The 23,682-nt window shown below is 42.4% G+C and overlaps 1 long non-coding RNA gene across 1 annotated transcript; it reads left to right on the forward strand.

The window, feature by feature from the left end:
- The first annotated feature begins 16,594 nt into the window (after window positions 1-16,594).
- Window positions 16,595-18,832, forward strand: LOC118938453. Its single transcript, XR_005035731.1, has 3 exons — window positions 16,595-16,726; window positions 18,078-18,157; window positions 18,292-18,832. It is a non-coding gene; the product is annotated as an uncharacterized LOC118938453 (long non-coding RNA).
- Window positions 18,833-23,682: the final 4,850 nt, after the last annotated feature.

The raw sequence follows: 23,682 nt of genomic DNA on the forward strand, positions 1-23,682 counted from the left end.
AAATATTTATGTCCCCTTAGTGGTTCATCACGTCAGCTAAAGGGAATATGTTCCAACCATTTTTATTTACATTAGTGCAAGTTGTCCACTGATATTGGTGTAATTTCTCACCCCTTTTGGCTGTATGAAAGTTATTTTCCACTCAGACACACATTTGTTCTTTGATGTTATGAAGGTAATTTGTGTCAAATGTACTTTTCCCCACTCATTCACCCCATCTCTTTACATTGCTTATGCATATTCGGTGGCCATACTCAAATTCCGAACACAATGCCCATCTTGGCAGATCTAAACCTAATGCAGCACATTGTGACTTTTGTGCATCCAGACCTAATGCAGCTTGGAGTGATCAGATGACAGAAGTCACATTTAGGTGCCAGGTGTAACTGAGGCTGTAGATGCTCCATATCCATTACTTTGAGAGTTTTATATAATATGACTAAATGTGTTTCTGTGTCGCAGGGGCGGTCAAGAAATGGAACAGCAAGGCCACAGAACATGACATAAGCAGAGCTGTGGGAGACCACCTCAAGCCCCTGGTAGAGCCGGGGGTGGTGTTTACCACTCCGCCACACCTTCAGCAGGCTTGAAAAGTGGGTTTCATACAGTTTCCGAACTAACAGGGACCAAGAGTCTGTTGATTGGTCAGTCACTGGGTTAATTTGTTTTGCAATATGTTCAAATCAAATCAAGCTTTATTTATACAGCACATTTCAGACATCGATGCAACACAATGGCTTCACAGGAAAAAACAATGAACATAAACAGAAATATTTAGTACACAAACATAAGAGGATAAAAAACAATAACTTAAAGACTAATGAGCATTCCAGGGAAATGCCATTGATTAAAATGTCCAAGCCAAAATATTAGCTTGTGTTTTAGGAGGGGCTCTGAAAGACACTATGGGGGTGTCCACTGACAATTGACTAGTAACAACAACTGGGACATAAAAGACACCCACCATGAGACCTACTAAATCTGCCCAAGAAGAGGCAAACAAAAGAAAAACCCACACCAAACTTAAAGACAGGAAGCAAACCAAAAAGGTGGAGCAACTACAGGTGTTGACTCTCCACATCTATCAAGACAACTGGAGCAAATCAAATCAAATTTTTATTTGTCACATACACATGGTTAGCAGATGTTAATGCGAGTGTAGCGAAATGCTTGTGCTTCTAGTTCCGACAATGCAGTAATAACCAACAAGTAATCTAAGTAACAATTCCAAAACTACTGTCTTGTACACAGTGTGAGGGGATAAAGAATATGTACATAAGGATATATGAATGAGTGATGGTACAGAGCAGCATAGGCAAGATACAGTAGATGGTATCGAGTACAGTATATACATATGAGATGAGTATGTAAACAAAGTGGCATAGTTAAAGTGGCTAGTGATACATGTATTACATAAGGATACAGTCGATGATATAGAGTACAGTATATACGTATGCATATGAGATTAATAATGTAGGGTAAGTAACATTATATAAGGTAGCATTGTTTAAAGTGGCTAGTGATATATTTACATCATTTCCCATCAATTCCCATTATTAAAGTGGCTGGAGTTGAGTCAGTGTCAGTGTGTTGGCAGCAGCCACTCAATGTTAGTGGTGGCTGTTTAACAGTCTGATGGCCTTGAGATAGAAGCTGTTTTTCAGTCTCTCGGTCCCAGCTTTGATGCACCTGTACTGACCTCGCCTTCTGGATGATAGCGGGGTGAACAGGCAGTGGCTCGGGTGGTTGATGTCCTTGATGATCTTTATGGCCTTCCTGTGACCTCGGGTGGTGTAGGTGTCCTGGAGGGCAGGTAGTTTGCCCCCGGTGATGCGTTGTGCAGACCTCACTACCCTCTGGAGAGCCTTACGGTTGAGGGCGGAGCAGTTGCCGTACCAGGCGGTGATACAGCCCGCCAGGATGCTCTCGATTGTGCATCTGTAGAAGTTTGTGAGTGCTTTTGGTGACAAGCCAAATTTCTTCAGCCTCCTGAGGTTGAAGAGGCGCTGCTGCGCCTTCTTCACAATGCTGTCTGTGTGAGTGGACCAATTCAGTTTGTCTGTGATGTGTATGCCGAGGAACTTAAAACTTGCTACCCTCTCCACTACTGTTCCATCGATGTGGATAGGGGGGTGTTCCCTCTGCTGTTTCCTGAAGTCCACAATCATCTCCTTAGTTTTGTTGACGTTGAGTGTGAGGTTATTTTCCTGACACCACACTCCGAGGGCCCTCACCTCCTCCCTGTAGGCCGTCTCGTCGTTGTTGGTAATCAAGCCTACCACTGTTGTGTCGTCCGCAAACTTGATAATTGAGTTGGAGGCGTGCATGGCCACGCAGTCGTGGGTGAACAGGGAGTACAGGAGAGGGCTCAGAACGCACCCTTGTGGGGCCCCAGTGTTGAGGATCAGCGGGGAGGAGATGTTGTTGCCTACCCTCACCACCTGGGGGCGGCCCGTCAGGAAGTCCAGTACCCAGTTGCACAGGGCGGGGTTGAGACCCAGGGTCTCGAGCTTGATGACGAGCTTGGAGGGTACTATGGTGTTGAATGCCGAGCTGTAGTCAATGAACAGCATTCTCACATAGGTATTCCTCTTGTCCAGATGGGTTAGGGCAGTGTGCAGTGTGGTTGAGATTGCATCGTCTGTGGACCTATTTGGGCGGTAAGCAAATTGGAGTGGGTCTAGGGTGTCAGGTAGGGTGGAGGTGATATGGTCCTTGACTAGTCTCTCAAAGCACTTCATGATGACGGAAGTGAGTGCTACGGGGCGGTAGTCGTTTAGCTCAGTTACCTTAGCTTTCTTGGGAACAGGAACAATGGTGGCCCTCTTGAAGCATGTGGGAACAGCAGACTGGTATAGGGATTGATTGAATATGTCCGTAAACACACCGGCCAGCTGGTCTGCGCATGCTCTGAGGGCGCGGCTGGGGATGCCGTCTGGGCCTGCAGCCTTGCGAGGGTTAACACGATTAAATGTCTTACTCACCTCGGCTGCAGTGAAGGAGAGACCGCAAGTTTTCGTTGCAGGCCGTGTCAGTGGCACTGTATTGTCCTCAAAGCGGGCAAAAAAGTTATTTAGTCTGCCTGGGAGCAGGACATCCTGGTCCGTGACTGGGCTGGATTTCTTCCTGTAGTCCGTGATTGACTGTAGACCCTGCCACATGCCTCTTGTGTCTGAGCCGTTGAATTGAGATTCTACTTTGTCTCTGTACTGACGCTTAGCTTGTTTGATAGCCTTGCGGAGGGAATAGCTGCACTGTTTGTATTCGGTCATGTTACCAGACACCTTGCCCTGATTAAAAGCAGTGGTTCGCGCTTTCAGTTTCACGCGAATGCTGCCATCAATCCACGGTTTCTGGTTAGGGAATGTTTTAATCGTTGCTATGGGAACGACATCTTCAACGCACGTTCTAATGAACTCGCACACCGAATCGGCGTATTCGTCAATGTTGTTGTCTGACGCAATACGAAACATGTCCCAGTCCACGTGATGGAAGCAGTCTTGGAGTGTGGAGTCAGCTTGGTCGGACCAGCGTTGGACAGACCTCAGCGTGGGAGCCTCTTGTTTTAGTTTCTGTCTGTAGGCAGGGATCAACAAAATGGAGTCGTGGTCAGCTTTTCCGAAAGGGGGGCGGGGCAGGGCCTTATATGCGTCGCGGAAGTTAGAGTAACAATGATCCAAGGTCTTTCCACCCCTGGTTGCGCAATCGATATGCTGATAAAATTTAGGGAGTCTTGTTTTCAGATTAGCCTTGTTAAAATCCCCAGCTACAATGAATGCAGCCTCCAGATAAATGGTTTCCAGTTTGCAAAGAGTCAAATAAAGTTCATTCAGAGCCAACGATGTGTCTGCTTGGGGGGGGATATATACGGCTGTGATTATAATCTAAGAGAATTCTCTTGGTAGATAATGCGGTCTACATTTGATTGTGAGGAATTCTAAATCAGGTGAACAGAAGGATTTGAGCACTGGGCCAGACACTCTTAAATAGAACCTGGACCATCTCAGGTGAAACACCTTCCCACTAACGAGATAGACAAGCCAGCACAGGTGTAACACATACTGACTAACTGGGTGACACCAATTAGTGTGTCCTATATGCTAAAGAGCTAAACGAGCTATAGTCCTAAAGTCCAACCTCAAAACATAAACATAAATGAAAAAACCAAAGACTGTAACACCGTAAGAGAATGCTCACCACCAACTGAAATCAACTTCCATTTCACATTATAATCAACTACAATGCTTCACCTTCACTAATATAAACATGGTGTCTCCTGGCTGTCAACAATTAAAAACAAGAAAATATTTTTTTTTCCCCCACAGAATTATTTTTTATTTTTTACTCACAAGCTTCTAGAACTCTCATCTTCCTAAAACTCACAAGCTTCTCCTGTGTGTGTTCTCTGGTGAATCTTCAGATGGCCAGATGTTAAAAAAAACTATTCCCACATTGATCACAGCTATAAGATTTCTCTCCTGTGTGTGTTCTTTGGTGTATTTTAAGTTCTGATGAAGATTTGCAACATTTCCCACAATCAGAGCAGCAGTGAGATTTATCACCTGGGTGAATTTTCTGGTGTAGTTTTAGGGAATCTGATCTTAAGTAACTCTTCCCACAGTCAGAGCAGCAGTGAGTTCTCTTCCTTGTGGATCTCTGTGGGAGGTTTATGAGGTGTTCCAATGCTTGACTGACTAAAACTCTTCCCACATTGAGTACTGCTATAAGGTTTCTCTCCAGTGTGACTTCTGTTGGGGAATAATCAGAATTGGTGGGTAACATAGATAATATGTTTTATTTTCATGATATGCTTATGAGTTATTTCTCATAAGAATGTATTTTGTTGTACTATAGTGGTTGCCATTGGCAGTTATCTGTTCTATGTCAAGACTAAGTTGCATGGTCCCGCAGAGAGGGGAGAGGTCAAGGTGTCATCATGTGTAAACATATCTTTTGCTCCAATGTGTCTGTGTGCCAGTCACTCCCTACTTTTCCCATCGGGGAGAGGAGGATGGCAGTGTCTGGAATCATTCTATGCTCCCTCTTATCTTAACCTATAGCCTCACTCTCCTCTCCGTGAGCTTGTCCAGGATTGGTTGTATTTAGAATTGGTTGTATCTAAATGACAATTTGATATATGCCTGTTGATATGGAGGATTGGTTTATGGTTCTGGGTTTGAGTAAGGAGACAAAGCTGAATGATTTATTATGTCTATGCTGTCTGACTATGTGTGTTCTTTGCTATTAAAGGATCTCAGTTGCAATGTAGAGGAGGCTCTCAGAGAATTCATGGATAGACACTGAATTGATCTGAGAGTCACAGGGTTGTGATAGAGCTCATATAATTAAAGACGGACTTTGATAACTAACTCTGACTTGTGTTGTGGTTTGCACTCATGATTTGGTAAATAGAGGAAATTTCCACGACACTTCTCATGTGTACTTTTAGTGAATCTGATCTTAAGTAACTCTTCCCACATTGATTACAGCTATAAGGCTTCTCACCTGTGTGTGTTCTCTGGTGTATTTTAAGTTCTGATGAAGATTTGCAACCTTTCCCACAGTCAGAGCAGCAGTTAGATTTCTTCCCTGTGGGTCTCTGCTGGTGTTTCTTGAGGTGTGCTGATGTGGAGAGACTCTTCTCTGCCTTGTCAGCATCATGAGGTTGTTGAGGCTCCCCAGAGGACCCAAGATAGTCCCGTCTCTCTCCTGTGTGAACAACAAAGTCACACAGATGGTTAAAGGCCCACAACAGCGAAAAACACTGTAAAAGGCGATGCCAACTAGGTAGCCATGATGTTGTACACCAATTGACGTCTGTAGTGATTGTTAAAATTATTTGACAATTGACCTAAAATGAGCAAGAATAGTCATATTTTGTCTTGTTTTCACATTAGTAGTAACATCGATGATTGTAGGCTAGAAATAAGTTATTCATGTTGTTGAAACTCTAAGCAGTGTGCCAGACGACTTTTGGTCTCCAATATAGGCCCCTTTCTGTGTTTAATAAAATTGCAGCACAGGGGGATGCCAACACAATTTGATTGCAGAAACACCTCCCTGCTAATGAAGATGGATGCACTATATCTGCCTGGAGCAAAAATGGTGAGCAAAGATTTTAGTTTTTCACAATATATTCTGAATGTGAATGTGGAAAACTCAGGGGAGTAACCTCCATTTACAGGTTGCTTATGAGTGCATTTCACACTACTTTGGATTATAATTGTAAGGCTCGTTTGAATGTCCTGCTTAATATAATGTTTGTGTCACCACAGCAAATCAACCGCTTTGTACTTTAAAAAAACTTCAACCAGTAAAATGCTCTTTGGCTTTTCCATCAGCCTGACAATGAGGTCACTGTTTGCCAAATTGCCCATAACTTCACCTAACAACAAATATAGCTATGTTGTGATGTTTGTCATTTGACTGGCATTCAGAAAACGATTTCCTGGATCAGCTGATGATAGTTGAACATGTGACTGTAACTAAACAGCTACAGTATTAAGTATTATGTGTAATTATTGAAGAACCGCGTTAATGACAGTATCCATTTGGGTGTTGTCAATAAAAGTATGATTTCTTTTAAATTTATTTTTAATGACATTTGGTTTTTCACCTTTATTTAACCAGGTGGCCAGTTGAGAACAAGTTCTCATTTACAACTGCGACCTGGCCAAGATAAAGCAAAACAGTGCAACAAAAACAATAGAGTTACATACACGTGGGATAAACAAACGTACAGGCAATAACACATTAGAAAATCTATATACAGTGTGTGCAAATGGAGTAAGGAGGAAAGGCAATAAACAGGCCATGCTATGGGTGGTGTTGCTATGGTGACCAGTGAGCTGAGTTAAGGCGGAGCTTTACCTAGCAAAGAATTATAGATGATCTGGAACCAATGGGTTTGGCGACGGATATGTAGCGAGGGCCAGCCAACGAGAGCATACAGGTCGCAGTGGTGGGTGGTATATGGGGCTTTGGTGACAAAACGGATGGCACTGTGATAGACTACATCCAGTTTGCTGAGTAGAGTGTTGGAGGCTATTTTGTAAATACAATCGCTGATGTCAAGGATCGGCAGGGTAGTCAGTTTTACAAGGGTATGTTTGGCAGCGTGAGTGAAGGAGGCTTTGTTGCGAAATAGGAAGCAGATTCTAGATTTAAATTTTGGATTGGAGATGTTTAATGTGAGTCTGGAAGGAGAGTTTACAGTCTAACCAGACACCTAGGTATTTGTAGTTGTCCACATATTCTAAGTCAGAACCGTAAAGAGTAGTGATGCTAGTCGGGCGGGCGGGTGAGGGCAGCGATTGGTTGAAGAGCATGCATTTAGTTTTACTAGCATTTAAGAGCAGTTGGAGGCCATGGAAGAAGAGTTGTATGGCATTGAAGCTCATCTGGAGGTTTGTTAACCTCTCTACACTACTGTCCAACCTGACCAACATCCAGTGAAAGTGCAGGGCGCCAAATTCAAACTACAGATTTGTAAATATTTAACATTCTTGAAAATACACATGCAATATGTCAAATTAAAGCTTGACATCTTGTTAATTCAGCCAACGTGTCAGATTTTAAAAAGGCTTTACGGCGAAAGCAAACCATGCGATTATCTGAGGACAGCACCCCATCAAACAAACACAGACAATCATATTTCATCCTGCCAGGGGCAACACAAAACTCAGAAATAACGTTAGAATTCATGCCTTATCTTTGAAGAGCTTCTTCTGTTGGCACTCCAATATGTCCCATAAACATCACAAATGGTCCTTTTGTTCAATTAATTTTGTCATTATATCTCCAAAATGCCAGAAAAATACTGGTTCCAACATGACTACAAAATATCTAATAAGTTACCTGTAATCTTTGTCCAAACATTTCAAACAACTTTCCTAATACAACTTTAGGTATTTTTTAATGTAAATAATCGATAAAATTTAAGGCGAAATAAACTGTGTTCAATAGGGGATAAAAACAAAGAGCGAGCTTTCAGGTCATGCGCCCCAACCACAACAGTACACTTGACTCAACCCTCGTTCTGAACAGGGCTACTTCTTAATTTCTCAAAGGACAAACATCAACCAATTTCTAAAGACTGTCGACGTCCTGTGGAAGCGATAGGAACTGCAAGCATGTGCCTTAGAAATATAGATCCCCATAGAAAGCCCATTGAAAAGAGAGTGACCTCCAAAAAAGATTTTCCTGGATGGTTTGCCATCAGGGTTTTGCCTGCCAAATAAGTTATGTTATACTCACAGACATCATTCAAACAGTTTTAGAAACTTCAGAGTGTTTTCTATCCAAATAGAGTTGGATAGAGTTGGGGTAGCCAGGAGGAAAGCATGGCCAGCCGTAGAGAAAGACTTATTGAAATACTTGATTATCGTGGATTTATTGGTGGTGACAGTGTTTCCTAGCCTCAGTGCAGTGGGCAGCTGGGAGGAGGTGCTCTCATTCTCCATAGACTTTACAGTGTCCCAAAAACTTTTTGGAGTAAGAGCTATAGGATGCAAATTTCTGTTTGAAAAAGCTAGCCTTTGCTTTCCTAACTGACTGTGTGTATTGGTTCCTGATTTCTCTGAAAAGTTGCATATCGCGGAGACTATTCGATGCTAGTGCAGTACACCACAGACGTTTTTGTGCTGGTCGATGGCAGTCAGGTCTGGAGTTCTAATTTTTTTTAAAGGGGCATGCTTATTTATCAACTGTTGTTGTCTTACCCATTGTTGTCTTAGCTAGCTCTCCCAATCAAGACCTGTGATTGCTTTATGTCTCTCTAATGTCAATATGCCTTTTTTTAAATTTTTTATTATTTTTTATTTCACCTTTATTTAACCAGGTAGGCTAGTTGAGAACAAGTTCTCATTTGCAACTGCAACCTGGCCAAGATAAAGCATAGCAGTGTGAGCAAACAACACAGAGTTACACATGGAGTAAACAATTAACAAGTCAATAACACAGTAGAAAACAAAGGGGGAGTCTATATACAATGTGTGCAAAAGGCATGAGGAGGTAGGCGAATAATTACAATTTTGCAGATTAACACTGGAGTGATAAATGATCAGATGGTCATGTACAGGTAAGAGATATTGGTGTGCAAAAGAGCAGAAAAGTAAATAAATAAAAACAGTATGGGGATGAGGTAGGTGAAAATGGGTGGGCTATTTACCAATAGACTATGTACAGCTGCAGCGATCGGTTAGCTGCTCAGATAGCTGATCTTTGAAGTTGGTGAGGGAGATAAAAGTCTCCAACTTCAGCGATTTTTGCAATTCGTTCCAGTCACAGGCAGCAGAGTACTGGAACGAAAGGCGGCCAAATGAGGTGTTGGCTTTAGGGATGATCAGTGAGATACACCTGCTGGAGCGCGTGCTACGGATGGGTGTTGCCATCGTGACCAGTGAGCTGAGATAAGGCGGAGCTTTACCTAGCATGGACTTGTAGATGACCTGGAGCCAGTGGGTCTGGCGACGAATTTGTAGCGAGGGCCAGCCGACTAGAGCATACAAGTCGCAGTGGTGGGTGGTATAAGGTGCTTTAGTGACAAAACAGATGGCACTGTGATAGACTGCATCCAGTTTGCTGAGTAGAGTGTTGGATGCCATTTTGTAGATGACATCGCCGAAGTCGAGGATTGGTAGGATAGTCAGTTTTACTAGGGTAAGCTTGGCGGCGTGAGTGAAGGAGGCTTTGTTGCGGAATAGAAAGCCGACTCTTGATTTGATTTTCGATTGGAGATGTTTGATATGAGTCTGGAAGGAGAGTTTACAGTCTAGCCAGACACCTAGGTACTTATAGATGTCCACATATTCTAGGTCGGAACCATCCAGGGTGGTGATGCTAGTCGGGCATGCGGGTGCAGGCAGCGATCAGTTGAAAAGCATGCATTTGGTTTTACTAGCGTTTAAGAGCAGTTGGAGGCCACGGAAGGAGTGTTGTATGGCATTGAAGCTTGTTTGGAGGTTAGATAGCACAGTGTCCAATGACGGGCCGAAAGTATATAGAATGGTGTCGTCTGCGTAGAGGTGGATCAGGGAATCGCCCGCAGCAAGAGCAACATCATTGATGTATACAGAGAAAAGAGTCGGCCCGAGAATTGAACCCTGTGGCACCCCCATAGAGACTGCCAGAGGACCGGACAGCATGCCCTCCGATTTGACACACTGAACTCTGTCTGCAAAGTAATTGGTGAACCAGGCAAGGCAGTCATCCGAAAAACCGAGGCTACTGAGTCTGCCGATAAGAATATGGTGATTGACAGAGTCGAAAGCCTTGGCAAGGTCGATGAAGACGGCTGCACAGTACTGTCTTTTATCGATGGCGGTTATGATATCGTTTAGTACCTTGAGTGTGGCTGAGGTGCACCCGTGACCGGCTCGGATACCATATTGCACAGCGGAGAAGGTACAGTGGGATTTGAGATGGTCAGTGACCTGTTTGTTGACTTGGCTTTCGAAGACCTTAGATAGGCAGGGCAGGATGGATATAGGTCTGTAACAGTTTGGGTCCAGGGTGTCTCCCCCTTTGAAGAGGGGGATGACTGCGGCAGCTTTCCAATCCTTGGGGATCTCAGACGATATGAAAGAGAGGTTGAACAGGCTGGTAATGGGGGTTGCGACAATGGTGGCGGATAGTTTCAGAAATAGAGGGTCCAGATTGTCAAGCCCAGCTGATTTGTACGGGTCCAGGTTTTGCAGCATTCGGAATTTTGGGTGAAAAACATACCCAAATTAAACTGCCCGCTTCTCGGGTTTAGAAGATATGATATGCATATAATTTTGGATAGAAAACACTCATAAGTTTCCTAAACTGTTAAAATAGTGTCTGTGAGTATAACAGAACTGATTTGGCAGGCGAAAGCCTGAGAAAAATCCATTCGGGAAGTAGTTTTTTTTGTTGGTTTTGTAGTTTTCTATTCAATGCCATTACAGTATCCATTGACATATGACTCAAATTGTCGTTTCTATGCCTTCCACTAGATGTCAACAGTGTTTAGAAATTGTTTCAGGCTTGTATTCTGAAAAATGAGGAAGTAAGAGCAGTCTGAATGAGTGGACCCTAAAGTGTCACAGAGCTTTTTCATGCGCCTTTCTTGTTTACCTTTCATATTGACGATGTTATTGTCTGGTTGAAATATTATCGATTATTTAGGCTACAAACAACCTGAGGATTGAATATAAACATCGTTTGACATGTTTCTATGAACTTTATGGATACAATTTGGATTTGTTTGTCTGCCTGTTTTGACTGCGTTTGAGCCTGTGGATTACTGAACAAAACGGAGGTTTCTGGATATAAAGAGACTTTATCGAACAAAAGGAACATTTATTGAGTAAATGAATGTCTGCTGAGTGCAACCATTTAAAGGTCATCAAAGCTAAGGGATGAATTTTATCTCTATTTCTGACTTGTGTAACTCTTCTACTTGGCTGGATACGGTTTGTAATGATTTGTTTGCTGGGCTATGTTCTCAAATAATCGTAAGGTTTGCTTTCGCCGTAAAGCATTTGTTAAATCTGACACCGTAGTTGGATTCACAAGAAGTTAATCTTTAAACCTATGTAAAATACACTGCTCAAAAAAATTAAGGGAACACTTAAACAACACAATGTAACTGCAAGTCAATCACACTTCTGTGAAATCAAACTGTCCACTTAGGAAGCAACACTGATTGACAATAAATTTCACATGCTGTTGTGCAAATGGAATAGACAACAGGTGGAAATTATAGGCAATTAGCAAGACACCCCCAATAAAGGAGTGGTTCTGCAGGTGGTGACCACAGACCACTTCTCAGTTCCTATGCTTCCTGGCTGATGTTTGGTCACTTTTGAATGCTGGTGGTGCTTTCACTCTAGTGGTAGCATGAGCCGGAGTCTACAACCCACACAAGTGGCTCAGGTAGTGCAGCTCATCCAGGATGGAACATCAATGCGAGCTGTGGCAAGAAGGTTTGCTGTGTCTGTCAGCGTAGTGTCCAGAGCATGGAGGCGCTACCAGGAGACAGGCCAGTACATCAGGAAACGTGGAGGAGGCCGTAGGAGGGCAACAACCCAGCAGCAGGACCGCTACCTCCGCCTTTGTGCAAGGAGGAGCAGGAGGAGCACTGCCAGAACCCTGCAAAATGACCACAAGCAGGCCACAAATGTGCATGTGTCTGCTCAAACGGTCGGAAACAGACTCCATGAGGGTGGTATGAGAGCCCGACGTCCACAGGTGGGGGTTGTGCTTACAGCCCAACACCGTGCAGGATGTTTGGCATTTGCCAGAGAACACCAAGATTGGCAAATTCGCCACTGGCGCCCTGTGCTCTTCACAGACGAAAGCAGGTTCACACTGAGCACATGTGACAGACGTGACAGAGTTCTGCTGCCTGCAACATCCTCCAGCATGACCGGTTTGGCGGTGGGTCAGTCATGGTGTGGGGTGGCATTTCTTTGGGGGGCCGCACAGCCCTCCATGTGCTCGCCAGAGGTAGCCTGACTGCCATTAGGTACCGAGATGAGATCCTCAGACCCCTTGTGAGACCATATGTTGGTGCGGTTGGCCCTGGGTTCCTCCTAATGCAAGACAATGCTAGACCTCATGTGGCTGGAGTGTGTCAGCAGTTCCTGCAATTGGAAGGCATTGATGCAATGGACTGGCCCGCCCGTTCCCCAGACCTGAATCCAATTGAGCACATCTGGGACATCATGTCTCGCTCCAGCCACTAACGCCACGTTGCACCACAGACTGTCCAGGAGTTGGCGGATGCTTTAGTCCAGGTCTGGGAGGAGATCCCTCAGGAGACCATCCGCCACCTCATCAGGAGCATGCCCAGGCGTTGTAGGGAGGTCATACAGGCACATGGAGGCCACGCACACTACTGAGCCTCATTTTGACTTGTTTTAAGGACATTACATCAAAGTTGCATCGGCCTGTAGTGTGGTTTTCCACTTTAATTTTGAGTGTGACTCCAAATCCAGACCTCCATGGGTTGATAAATTTGATTTCCATTGATAATTTTTGTGTGATTTTGTTGTCAGGTCATTCAACTATGTAAAGAAAAAAGTATTTAATAAGAATATTTCATTCATTCAGATCTAGGATGTGTTATTTTAGTGTTCCCTTCATTTTTTTGAGCAGTGTATGTTTTCTGAATTTTTATAATGAGTATTTCGGTATTTGAATTTGGCGCCCAGCAGTTTCACTGGCTGTTGAAGAGGTGGGACGCTAACATCTCACGTACCCAAGAGAGGTTAACCCAGGACCTGTGTGTCCCCAGGCACTCTCATTTGTTCACTTCTGTAACCATAAAATCCTTGGTTTCATGCATGTTAACATCAGAAGCCTCCTCCCTAAGTTTGTTTTACTCGCTGCTTTAGCACACTCCGCCTACCTTCATGTCCTTGCCGTGTCTGAATCCTGGCTTTGGAAAGACTCCAAAAATTCTGAAATTTCCATCCCCAACTACAACATTATCTGTCAAGATAGAACTGACAAAGGGGGAGGAGTTGCAATCTACTGCAGAGATGGCCTGCAAAGTTCTATCATACTTTCCAGGTCCATGCCCAAACAATTCGAGCTTCTAATTTTGAAAATGAATCTCTCCAGAAATAAGTCTCTCACTGTTGCCGCCTGTTACCGACCCCCCTCAGCTCCCAGCTGTGCCCATGACACCATATGTGAATCGATTGCTCCCCCCCCCCCTATCTATCTTCAGAGTTCGTTCTGTTCGGTGACCTAAACTGGGATATGCTTAACACCTCGGCCATCCTACAATCCAAGCTAGATGCCCTCAATCTCACACAAATTGTCAAGGAACCCACCAGGTACAACCCTAAATCCGTAAACATGGGCACCCTCATAGATATTATCCTGACCAACTTTGCCTCCAAATACACCTCTGCTGTTTTCAATCAGGATCTCAGCGGTCACTGCCACATTGCCTGGATCCGTTATGGGTTCGCGGTCAAACGACAAAGCTCCTCGTAACCTAGTTGGGAATGGGACAGACGGAACCCTTCTGTGGTAACAGACATATGTAATCAAATCTAATTCCCAGGAATGGGGTTCATATGAACCACAGAGACTGTGTGTGGGATAATAACATGGCCGTGTCCAACCCTGCTTCTTCCCTCGACTCCACTACCAACCACCAATCTCCAACAGGGCCCTTAACCTGTATCACTAGACACCTCATAGTGAGCTACAGGTAGGAATCAGCAATGAATCCCAATGATAATGAGACACCTCTGGGGAGGGGTGTCAGCAAAATTCGAAAAAAGGATATATAGTGTTTTATGACAACCCGTTTTTAACAAATTCGTCAAGACACCAACTTAGACTTTACCGGGAAATGCTTTACTTACAAGCCCCTAACCAACAGTGCAGTTCAAGAAGAAGAAAATATTTACCAAGTTGTCTAAAAGAAAAGTAACACAATGAGAATAACAATAAAGAGGCTATATAGAGGGGGCACCGGTACCGAATCAGTGTGGAGGCTATATACAGGGGGCACCGGTACCGAATCAGTGTGGAGGCTATATACAGGGGGCACCGGTACCGAGTTAGTGTGGAGGCTATATACAGGGGGCACCGGTACCGAGTCAGTGTGGAGGCTATATACAGGGGGCACCGGTACCGAGTCAGTGTTTGGGGGTACAGGCTAGTTGAGGTAATCTGTACATGAAGGTGGGGGCGTAGTGACTATGCATAGGTAACAACCAGCAAGTAGCAGCAGTGCACAAAAGGGAGGGGAGTGGGGCGGGTCAATGTAAATTGTCCGGTGGCGATTTTATGAATTGTTCAGCAGTCTTATGGCTTCGGGTTAGAAGCTGTTGAGGAGACTTTTGGTCCTAGACTTGGCGCTCCGCTACCGCTTGCCGTGTGTTAGCAGAGAAAACAGTCTATGACTATGACTGGGTGACTGGAGTCTGACAGTTTTGTGGGCTTTCCTCTGACAACGTCTATTATTTTGGTACTGGATGGCAGGAAGCTTGGCCACAGTGATGTACTGGGCCGTTCGCACTACCTTCTGTAGCGCCTTACGGTCAGATGCCGAGCAGTTGCCATACCAGGCGGTGATGCAACCGGTCAGGATGCTCTCGATGGTGCAGCTCTATTACCTTTTGAGGATCTGAGGACTAATGCCAAATCTTTTCAGTCTCCTGAGGGGGAAAAAGGTTTTGTTGTGCCCTCTTCACGACTGTTTTGGTATATACCCAAGCAGGTGATTAAAATATGAACTAAGGTCCACACTCCAGTCCAGTTGATGGTGGTAATGCACCTTAAAGTTGGTTGCCAACCGCCATATAAAGTCCAAAGAAGAAAAAGAAGCCTGAAGGAAGGAGAAATGACGGGAAACCACTTTGGTTTAACGTTTGGGGCGTCGTGACTGGTTACCTATTTTGATGTGATATGAAAGTATTGTGTGAAATGATTTTGCTGTGATATGAAAGTACAGCGATTTATGTTTCTAGAAACGTATCACAATTGAGAATCAATTCACAATAAGATGTTATATTGCTGCTGACTGGAGTGGGTAACGCAGTTGAGGAACCAAAAGTTGATTTTCATTTATTTCATAAAAGTTTAATATTATATTGAGTCGTTCAAAGAGAAGCATGTGTTGATTGATTCGTGTTTAATGAGTGAGAATTTAAAACAAACTTTACACCCACTACATATTTGCATTGAACCATACTTCTGACATGGATCATTTTGACCCCAGAGGCATATCTTTTATCATAGCGAAAACGTTGTTTATTAAATTCTTCATGACTTTGTCAATCAACTTGTTCTTAATAAATCTAAATCATGGATTAGTGTTTCTGTATCATTATGGACTATTAACAAATTCAAATCCTTTGGAGTAATTTTTACCCCAGCCAACAGCATCTTCGATAAATAGTAAATAGTATATTTAATATGCCATATACTATTTTTTTAACAGTTTCACTAATTAACTTAATCATTATGATTCAACGTCAGTTCTCGTCTCACCTCATACTGTACTGGAGCAGCAGCAGCTGACTGCCCGGTTCAACGTCAGTTCACCGTCTCACCTCATACTGTATTGGAGCAGCAGCAGCTGACTGCCCGGTTCAACGTCAGTTCACCGTCTCACCTCATACTGTATTGGAGCAGCAGCAGCTGACTGCCCGGTTCAACGTCAGTTCACCGTCTCACCTCATACTGTATTGGAGCAGCAGCAGCTGACTGCCCGGTTCAACGTCAGTTCACCGTCTCACCTCATGCTGTATTGGAGCAACAGCAGCTGACTGCCCAGTTCAACGTCAGTTCACCGTCTCACCTCATACTGTATTGGAGCAGCAGCAGCTGACTGCCCAGTTCAACGTCAGTTCACTGTCTCACCTCATGCTGTATTGGAGCAACAGCAGCTGACTGCCCTGTTCAACATCAGTTCACTGTCTCACCTCATACTGTATTGAAGCAGCAGCAGCTGACTTGATCGTTGATGCTAATCATCATGTTTTGTATCTGAGCGTAAATAGAGCCGACGACAACTCTAAAAAGGAAGGGTTCAACTGGAGTTGTTCTCAGATCCCCTAAGAACCGTAGGATTCTTGGTCAATGAAAAACAGCTCCAAAAGGTTCTTCAAAGAACTTGTTAGAAGGTGGGTTCATCGAGGAACCTCCGTTGTTGCTGGACTTCTTCCGGGAACTTCGCAATTACATCTGAAAACGATGGTGACAAGTTTGGATGCGACAACAAGTTAAAAAGGTTAAGTTGTGTTGATGTTTGGCTCTGAATATGTCTCAAAATAATTTATATAATAATATAACATACTAATAATGAATAACGAAGACAATTATGTTTTTCTGTGAATATCTTCCATAACGTTACTATAGTTAATTACCGTAAATATTAGAAAGCCGGGTTTGACCGTTGGCGTTGTATGAGCTACAGTACAGTACCGTTATCTAGCTGGATAACGTTATGTCCTAACTAGGCACAACTAGGTTTGGATTATTTCCCTCAACTATATTCTTTCCCATATATTGTATATCGTTTCCATAAAGCCAACATGGCTCATTAATGTAAGTTCCCAATCTAGAGTAGTTCTCACTTTTGTAGTAATGAACTAACTAACTAACTAAGGACAGTGACCTGTCCAGACGAGATGTTACAACAAAATGAATCGTCAATGGAGGTATTCCTCTTTATATAGAATGCTACAGCATGCAATACTATTAACTCACAAGGGCACATAACGTTACATGGACAATACTGTCCCATTTTGGAAACGTTACATGGACAATACTATCCCATTTTGGAAACGTTACATGTACAATACTATCCCATTTTGAAACGTTACATGGACAATACTATCCCATTTTGAAACGTTACATGGACAATACTATCCCATTTTGAAACGTTACACGCACAATACTGTCCCATTTTGGAAACGTTACATGTACAATACTATCCCATTTTGAAACGTTACATGGACAATACTATCCCATTTTGAAACGTTACATGGACAATACTATCCCATTTTGAAACGTTACACGCACAATACTGTCCCATTTTGGAAATGTTACATGGACAATGCTATCCCATTTTGAAACGTTACATGGACAATACTATCCCATTTTGGAAACGTTACATGGAGAATACTATCCCATTTTGGAAACGTTACATGTACAATACTATCCCATTTTTGGAAACGTTACATGTCCGCCCCCTTGTGGAGGGAAATTAGTATATTAGATGGAAGCTGTAGATGGGATTCAAATGCATAATGGTATTAATACAGTCTAGACTACCTCTTGTGTATAAATGACATTCAGAATCCAAACACAGTATTGCCACAAACTGAAATCTATTAGCATACAAATTATATTTTCAGATCTTCTCAGAAATTAATCAAGTCCATGGAATGGATATAGACAAAACAACTATTCAAGGACTATCAGAGGTAGAGAGGCAGGGGTGAGGCCATCATCCTACTATTTTGACAGTCCCCGAAGGACAATACAGAAGAGGGATTTGCTCTTGTTCCTTCCCTTTCTCTAATGTATTTTGTAATAAAATTAGCAAGTGTAGTAAAATCATTGCTTTACTTTACTAGGACTGGAGACAACAGCAGCGATTCTGCTCTTTCCCTACCTCTTCAATGAGGACCCGAGTGGCCTTTATGTCCGTGACAAGGTATGCCTGTGCACCAATCATATGATTCTTCATAAACATAGGTGTGCATGCTTATATAAAACTACAGCTGAACATTTGTTATGTTCTTTGTTAATTGTATGTGTATTAATCTTTTCTTACTTTTGTTGACACAGATTTCACCGCTCTTCACTCCTTTACTGGACATCGGCGGAAATCCATTTCACCAGGAGAGTGAAATCCCGCTGGCCTTTGATGGGGAGAACATTCACACCCTCGAGGACGTCCCCATGGGGCTCTGCTAGGGCTGTATTTTTTATTTTCCCTTAAATTTCCCAAAAATGTCAGAAAAACACTTTTGTTCTTAAAGTTACTGTGTTCTGGGGAGAAGAGAATTTGGGGTGAAGTTACCAGGGCCAGGCATAAAGATGGCAAACTTCCTAACATAACTAAGTGGATACGTTATACACACTAAAGCTGAAAAATTTGCATTTAGCATCAAGTCTACGATGTTGTTAGTTTACCTATGATTCATTTTCAATGTATGTTGTTTTTATTGTACACCATTATTTTATATTTTTAAAATGTCATGAAAAGCACTATACAAAGTAAATGTATTATTTATTATGGCCTGACATGTCTGCAGAAATGTTGCAATTTTGTAGTGTTTTGTTTGGTAAATATTTTAATTCACATTTGTGGTGCCATTAATTAAAGAATGAATTATTTAAATCAATTTTGTTATTATTAAAATACGTTTTTATAATGGAGGGAGGGTGGACAGGGAGTTAAAAAAATTATCCCTAGAAGGATCTTAGAGGAACCATGATAAGGGGTTCTTCAAATAAATTATTGTGGTTCCCACAAAAGGTTATTCAAATAACTTTTAGCGGTTCCCCCACAGTTTCAATATGAAGAACCCCTACAACATACTCCAGGAACCTTTAGAGAGAGAGACCTTTCCATAGTTATACACAGCCCAATTTGGGATGACTATTTTGGGGCGAAATAGCAGCCACAACACACAGACCTGATATCGCCCATAATTCGACGTGATGTGCTGAGGGGGTATGACCAAAGTTATTATATTTAGCTACACTTTGTAGTACATTTTTACACGATAATAAATGTTTCTGATGCCACATCGCCCGTTTTCAAAGGGAGTTGTTGGTTTTTAGGGGCAGTCGCTTTTTAGCTTTTTGTCTGAAAGTTTTTTCTCAACTGCGATACCAACTCCAGTCAGCAGATGGCGGTGATCACTGAGATCCTGATTGAAGACAGCAGAGGTGTATTTGGAGGGCAAGTTGGTCAGGATAATATCTATGAGGGTGCCCATATTTAAGGATTTAAGGTTGTACCTGGTGGGTTCCTTGATAATTTGTGTGAGATTGAGTGCATCTAGTTTGTGAGATTGAGTGCATCTAATTTTTAATTAAATAAAATGTAGAATTACCACAGAGACTGAAGTTGAGATACAAAGACTATGTGCTGCCATCCTGTTATAAGGTAACAGATTATTTTATTACAATGGTTAAAATGTATTTTCATTGTGTTCCATTGTGTTATTCGCCCCCTAGTCGAGCTTTCTCTAATTTAGAAAGACATACGCAAACAGGAAGTAGAGAATTTGTTCTGCACGCATAGAAGCAGCTAAAAACAACGCCACGGTGCAGGTCTTTCAGTGTTGTTATTTCTTGTCACGCTTCAGCCTTGGAAAGTATTTGTTTGTAAGTTCGATTCAAGCATTTAGCTAATGATGATAATCTTGTTATTGATAGAGTTGCTTACATATCAATGTTGGTTGGTTGCATTTACTCACACAAATTGCAATGCCTTTCATGTATGTCGTTAGCTGTATTACTTTGCTCGTGCGTCATGCAAACTAATTGTAAAATATACAATACTGTAGTTTTGTTACTGTTTCTATTGTAATATGCTTTCTTATTCTACATAGATGGTTGTACATTATTAGAATATTGAAAGGAGTTAGCCAATTACCATATGAGTAACAATTAGGTATATGGTTTGGCATCATGCCAGATGCATGGTACCTTAGCACGTGCTTTGTATTTATGCAACTTCAAATGTTTAATGTACAGCTACAGTATGTCGGTGTGAATTGAATACTAAAGTATAGTCTTTTCTGTATTTTGCAGTTTCACAACATAAACGTTTTCAATATATTCATTCAAGAAAAGTCGCGGCTAAGGAGTTTTATTGAAGACTTAGTTGTTAGCTGTCTGTCTAGTTTTGCATGGGAACGCTGCTCAAGGGCAGCATAGACTATTATAATTATTATTACTGTTATAAATTAAATGAAACTGTTCCAGTAAAATGTTAATATGAAAATCATAACTGGCACCAGATCAGTAGAAATGGTCAGATAACTTGGCACCAAATGGAAAAGGTTGCTGACTGCTGGTGTGGCCTATTACCAGAAACTATAGGAGCATAATGACTGTTTGTGTAGTCTATTACCAGAAACTATAGGAGCATAATGACTGTTTGTGTAGTCTATTACCAGAAACTATAGGAGCATAATGACTGTTTGTGTAGTCTATTTCCAGAAACTTTTCGGAGCATAACGACTGCTGGTGTAGCCTATTACCAGAAACTATAGGAGCATAACGACTGCTGGTGTAGCCTATTACCAGAAACTATAGGAGCATAACGACTGCTGGTGTAGTCTTATTACCAGAAACTATTGGAGCATAACGACTGCTGGTGTAGTCTATTAACAGAAACTATAGGAGCATAATGACTGTTTGTGTAGTCTATTACCAGAAACTTTAGGAGCATAATGACTGTTTGTGTAGTCTATTAACAGAAACTATAGGAGCATAATGACTGTTTGTGTAGTCTATTACCAGAAACTTTAGGAGCATAACGACTGCTGGTGTAGTCTATTAACAGAAACTATAGGAGCATAATGACTGTTTGTGTAGTCTATTACCAGAAACTATAGGAGCATAAGGACTGCTGGTGTAGCCTATTACCAGAAATTATAGGAGCATAACGACTGCTGGTGTAGCCTATTACCAGAAACTATAGGAGCATAACGACTGCTGGTGTAGCCTATTACCAGAAACTATGGGAGCATAACGACTGCTGGTGTAGTCTATTACCAGAAACTATAGGAGCATAACAACTGCTGGTGTAGCCTATAACCAGAAACTATAGGAGCATAACGACTGCTGGTGTAGCCTATTACCAGAAACTATAGGAGCATAACGACTGCTGGTGTAGCCTATTACCAGAAACTATAGGAGCATAACGACTGCTGGTGTAGCCTATTACCAGAAACTATAGGAGCATAACGACTGCTGGTGTAGCCTATTACCAGAAACTATAGGAGCATAACGACTGCTGGTGTAGCTTATTACCAGAAACTATAGGAGCATAACGACTGCTGGTGTAGCCTATTACCAGAAACTATAGGAGCATAACGACTGCTGGTGTAGCCTATTACCAGAAACTATAGGAGCATAACGACTGCTGGTGTAGCCTATTACCAGAAACTATAGGAGCATAAAGACTGCTGGTGTAGTCTATTACCAGAAACTATAGGAGCATAAAGACTGCTGGTGTAGCCTATTACCAGAAACTATAGGAGAATAACAACTGCTGGTGTAGCCTATAACCAGAAACTATAGGAGCATAATGACTGCTGGTGTAGCCTATTACCAGAAACTATAGGAGCATAACGACTGCTGGTGTAGCCTATTACCAGAAACTATAGGAGCATAACGACTGCTGGTGTAGCTTATTACCAGAAACTATAGGAGCATAACGACTGCTGGTGTAGCCTATTACCAGAAACTATAGGAGCATAACGACTGCTGGTGTAGCCTATTACCAGAAACTATAGGAGCATAACGACTGCTGGTGTAGCCTATTACCAGAAACTATAGGAGCATAAAGACTGCTGGTGTAGCCTATTACCAGAAACTGTAGGAGCATAACGAATGCTGGTGTAACTTTCAGTGCAGCAAACTCTCTCCAGAAGTTCAGTGAGGATCTCTGAATGAACCAATGTTGACCTAAGCCAGATTTGGATACAAAAAGATTTGGATACAAAAAGATTTCCCAAGCTTTAAAGATCCCAAGGAGCACTGTGCAAGCGATAATATTGAAATGGAAGGAGTATCAGACCACTGCAAATCTACCAAGACCTGGCCGTCCCTCTAAACTTTCAGCTCATACAAGGAGAAGACTGATCAGAGATGCAGCCAAGAGGCCCATGATCACTCTGGATGAACTGCAGAGATCTACAGCTGAGGTGGGAGACTCTGTCCATAGGACAACAATCAGTCGTATATTGCACAAATCTGGCCTTTATGGAAGAGTGGCAAGAAGAAAGCCATTTCTTAAAGATATCCATAAAAAGTGTTGTTTAAAGTTTGCCACAAGCCACCTGGGAGACACACCAAACATGTGGAAGAAGGTGCTCTGGTCAGATGAAACCAAAATTGAACTTTTTGGCAACAATGCAAAATGTTATGTTTGGCGTAAAAGCAACACAGCTCATCACCCTGAACACACCATCCCCACTGTCAAACATGGTGGTGGCAGCATCATGGTTTGGGCCTGCTTTTCTTCAGCAGGGACAGGGAAGATGGTTAAAATTGATGGGAAGATGGATGGAGCCAAATACAGGACCATTCTGGAAGAAAACCTGATGGAGTCTGCAAAAGACCTGAGACTGGGACGGAGATTTGTCTTCCAACAAGACAATGATCCAAAACATAAAGCAAAATCTACAATGGAATGGTTCAAAAATAAACATATCCAGGTGTTAGAATGGCCAAGTCAAAGTCCAGACCTGAATCCAATCGAGAATCTGTGGAAAGAACTGAAAACTGCTGTTCACAAATGCTCTCCATCCAACCTCACTGAGCTCGAGCTGTTTTGCAAGGAGGAATGGGAAAAAATGTCAGTCTCTCGATGTGCAAAACTGATAGAGACATACCCCAAGCGACTTACAGCTGTAATCGCAGCAAAAGGTGACGCTACAAAGTATTAACTTAAGGGGGCTGAATAATTTTGCACGCCCAATTTTTCAGTTTTTGATTTGTTAAAAAAGTTTGAAATATCCAATAAATGTCGTTCCACTTCATGATTGTGTCCCACTTGTTGTTGATTCTTCACAGAAAAATACAGTTTTATATCTTTATGTTTGAAGCCTGAAATGTGGCAAAAGGTTGCAAAGTTCAAGGGGGCCGAATGCATTCGTAAGGCACTGTAAGTCCCAAAATGGATGTAACAACTGCTGATTGCCCCTCTAAGACTACATATTGGGCTAATCTAATAGGAGAAATTGAGGACTACAGTATTTCAGGCATTGTCATTGGATGCATTTGATCAATTGTTAACGTTTTGTTGATGGTCCACTCTTGATGTTCTACACGTTACAGTGTAGCTTCAGCCATTCCTACAGAACAACATTAAAGTGTAGAACCCCTTTACTGCATATTGGTTCATTGACTGCAGAGACGGTACTTACTGGTGTTAAACAGATCTCCAACCTCCTCTTCTTCCTCCAATGTGACAGTCATCTCCCCCTCCTC

The sequence above is a fragment of the Oncorhynchus mykiss genome, chromosome 13 (assembly GCF_013265735.2).
Source record: "Oncorhynchus mykiss isolate Arlee chromosome 13, USDA_OmykA_1.1, whole genome shotgun sequence".
Lineage (NCBI taxonomy): Eukaryota > Metazoa > Chordata > Actinopteri > Salmoniformes > Salmonidae > Oncorhynchus > Oncorhynchus mykiss.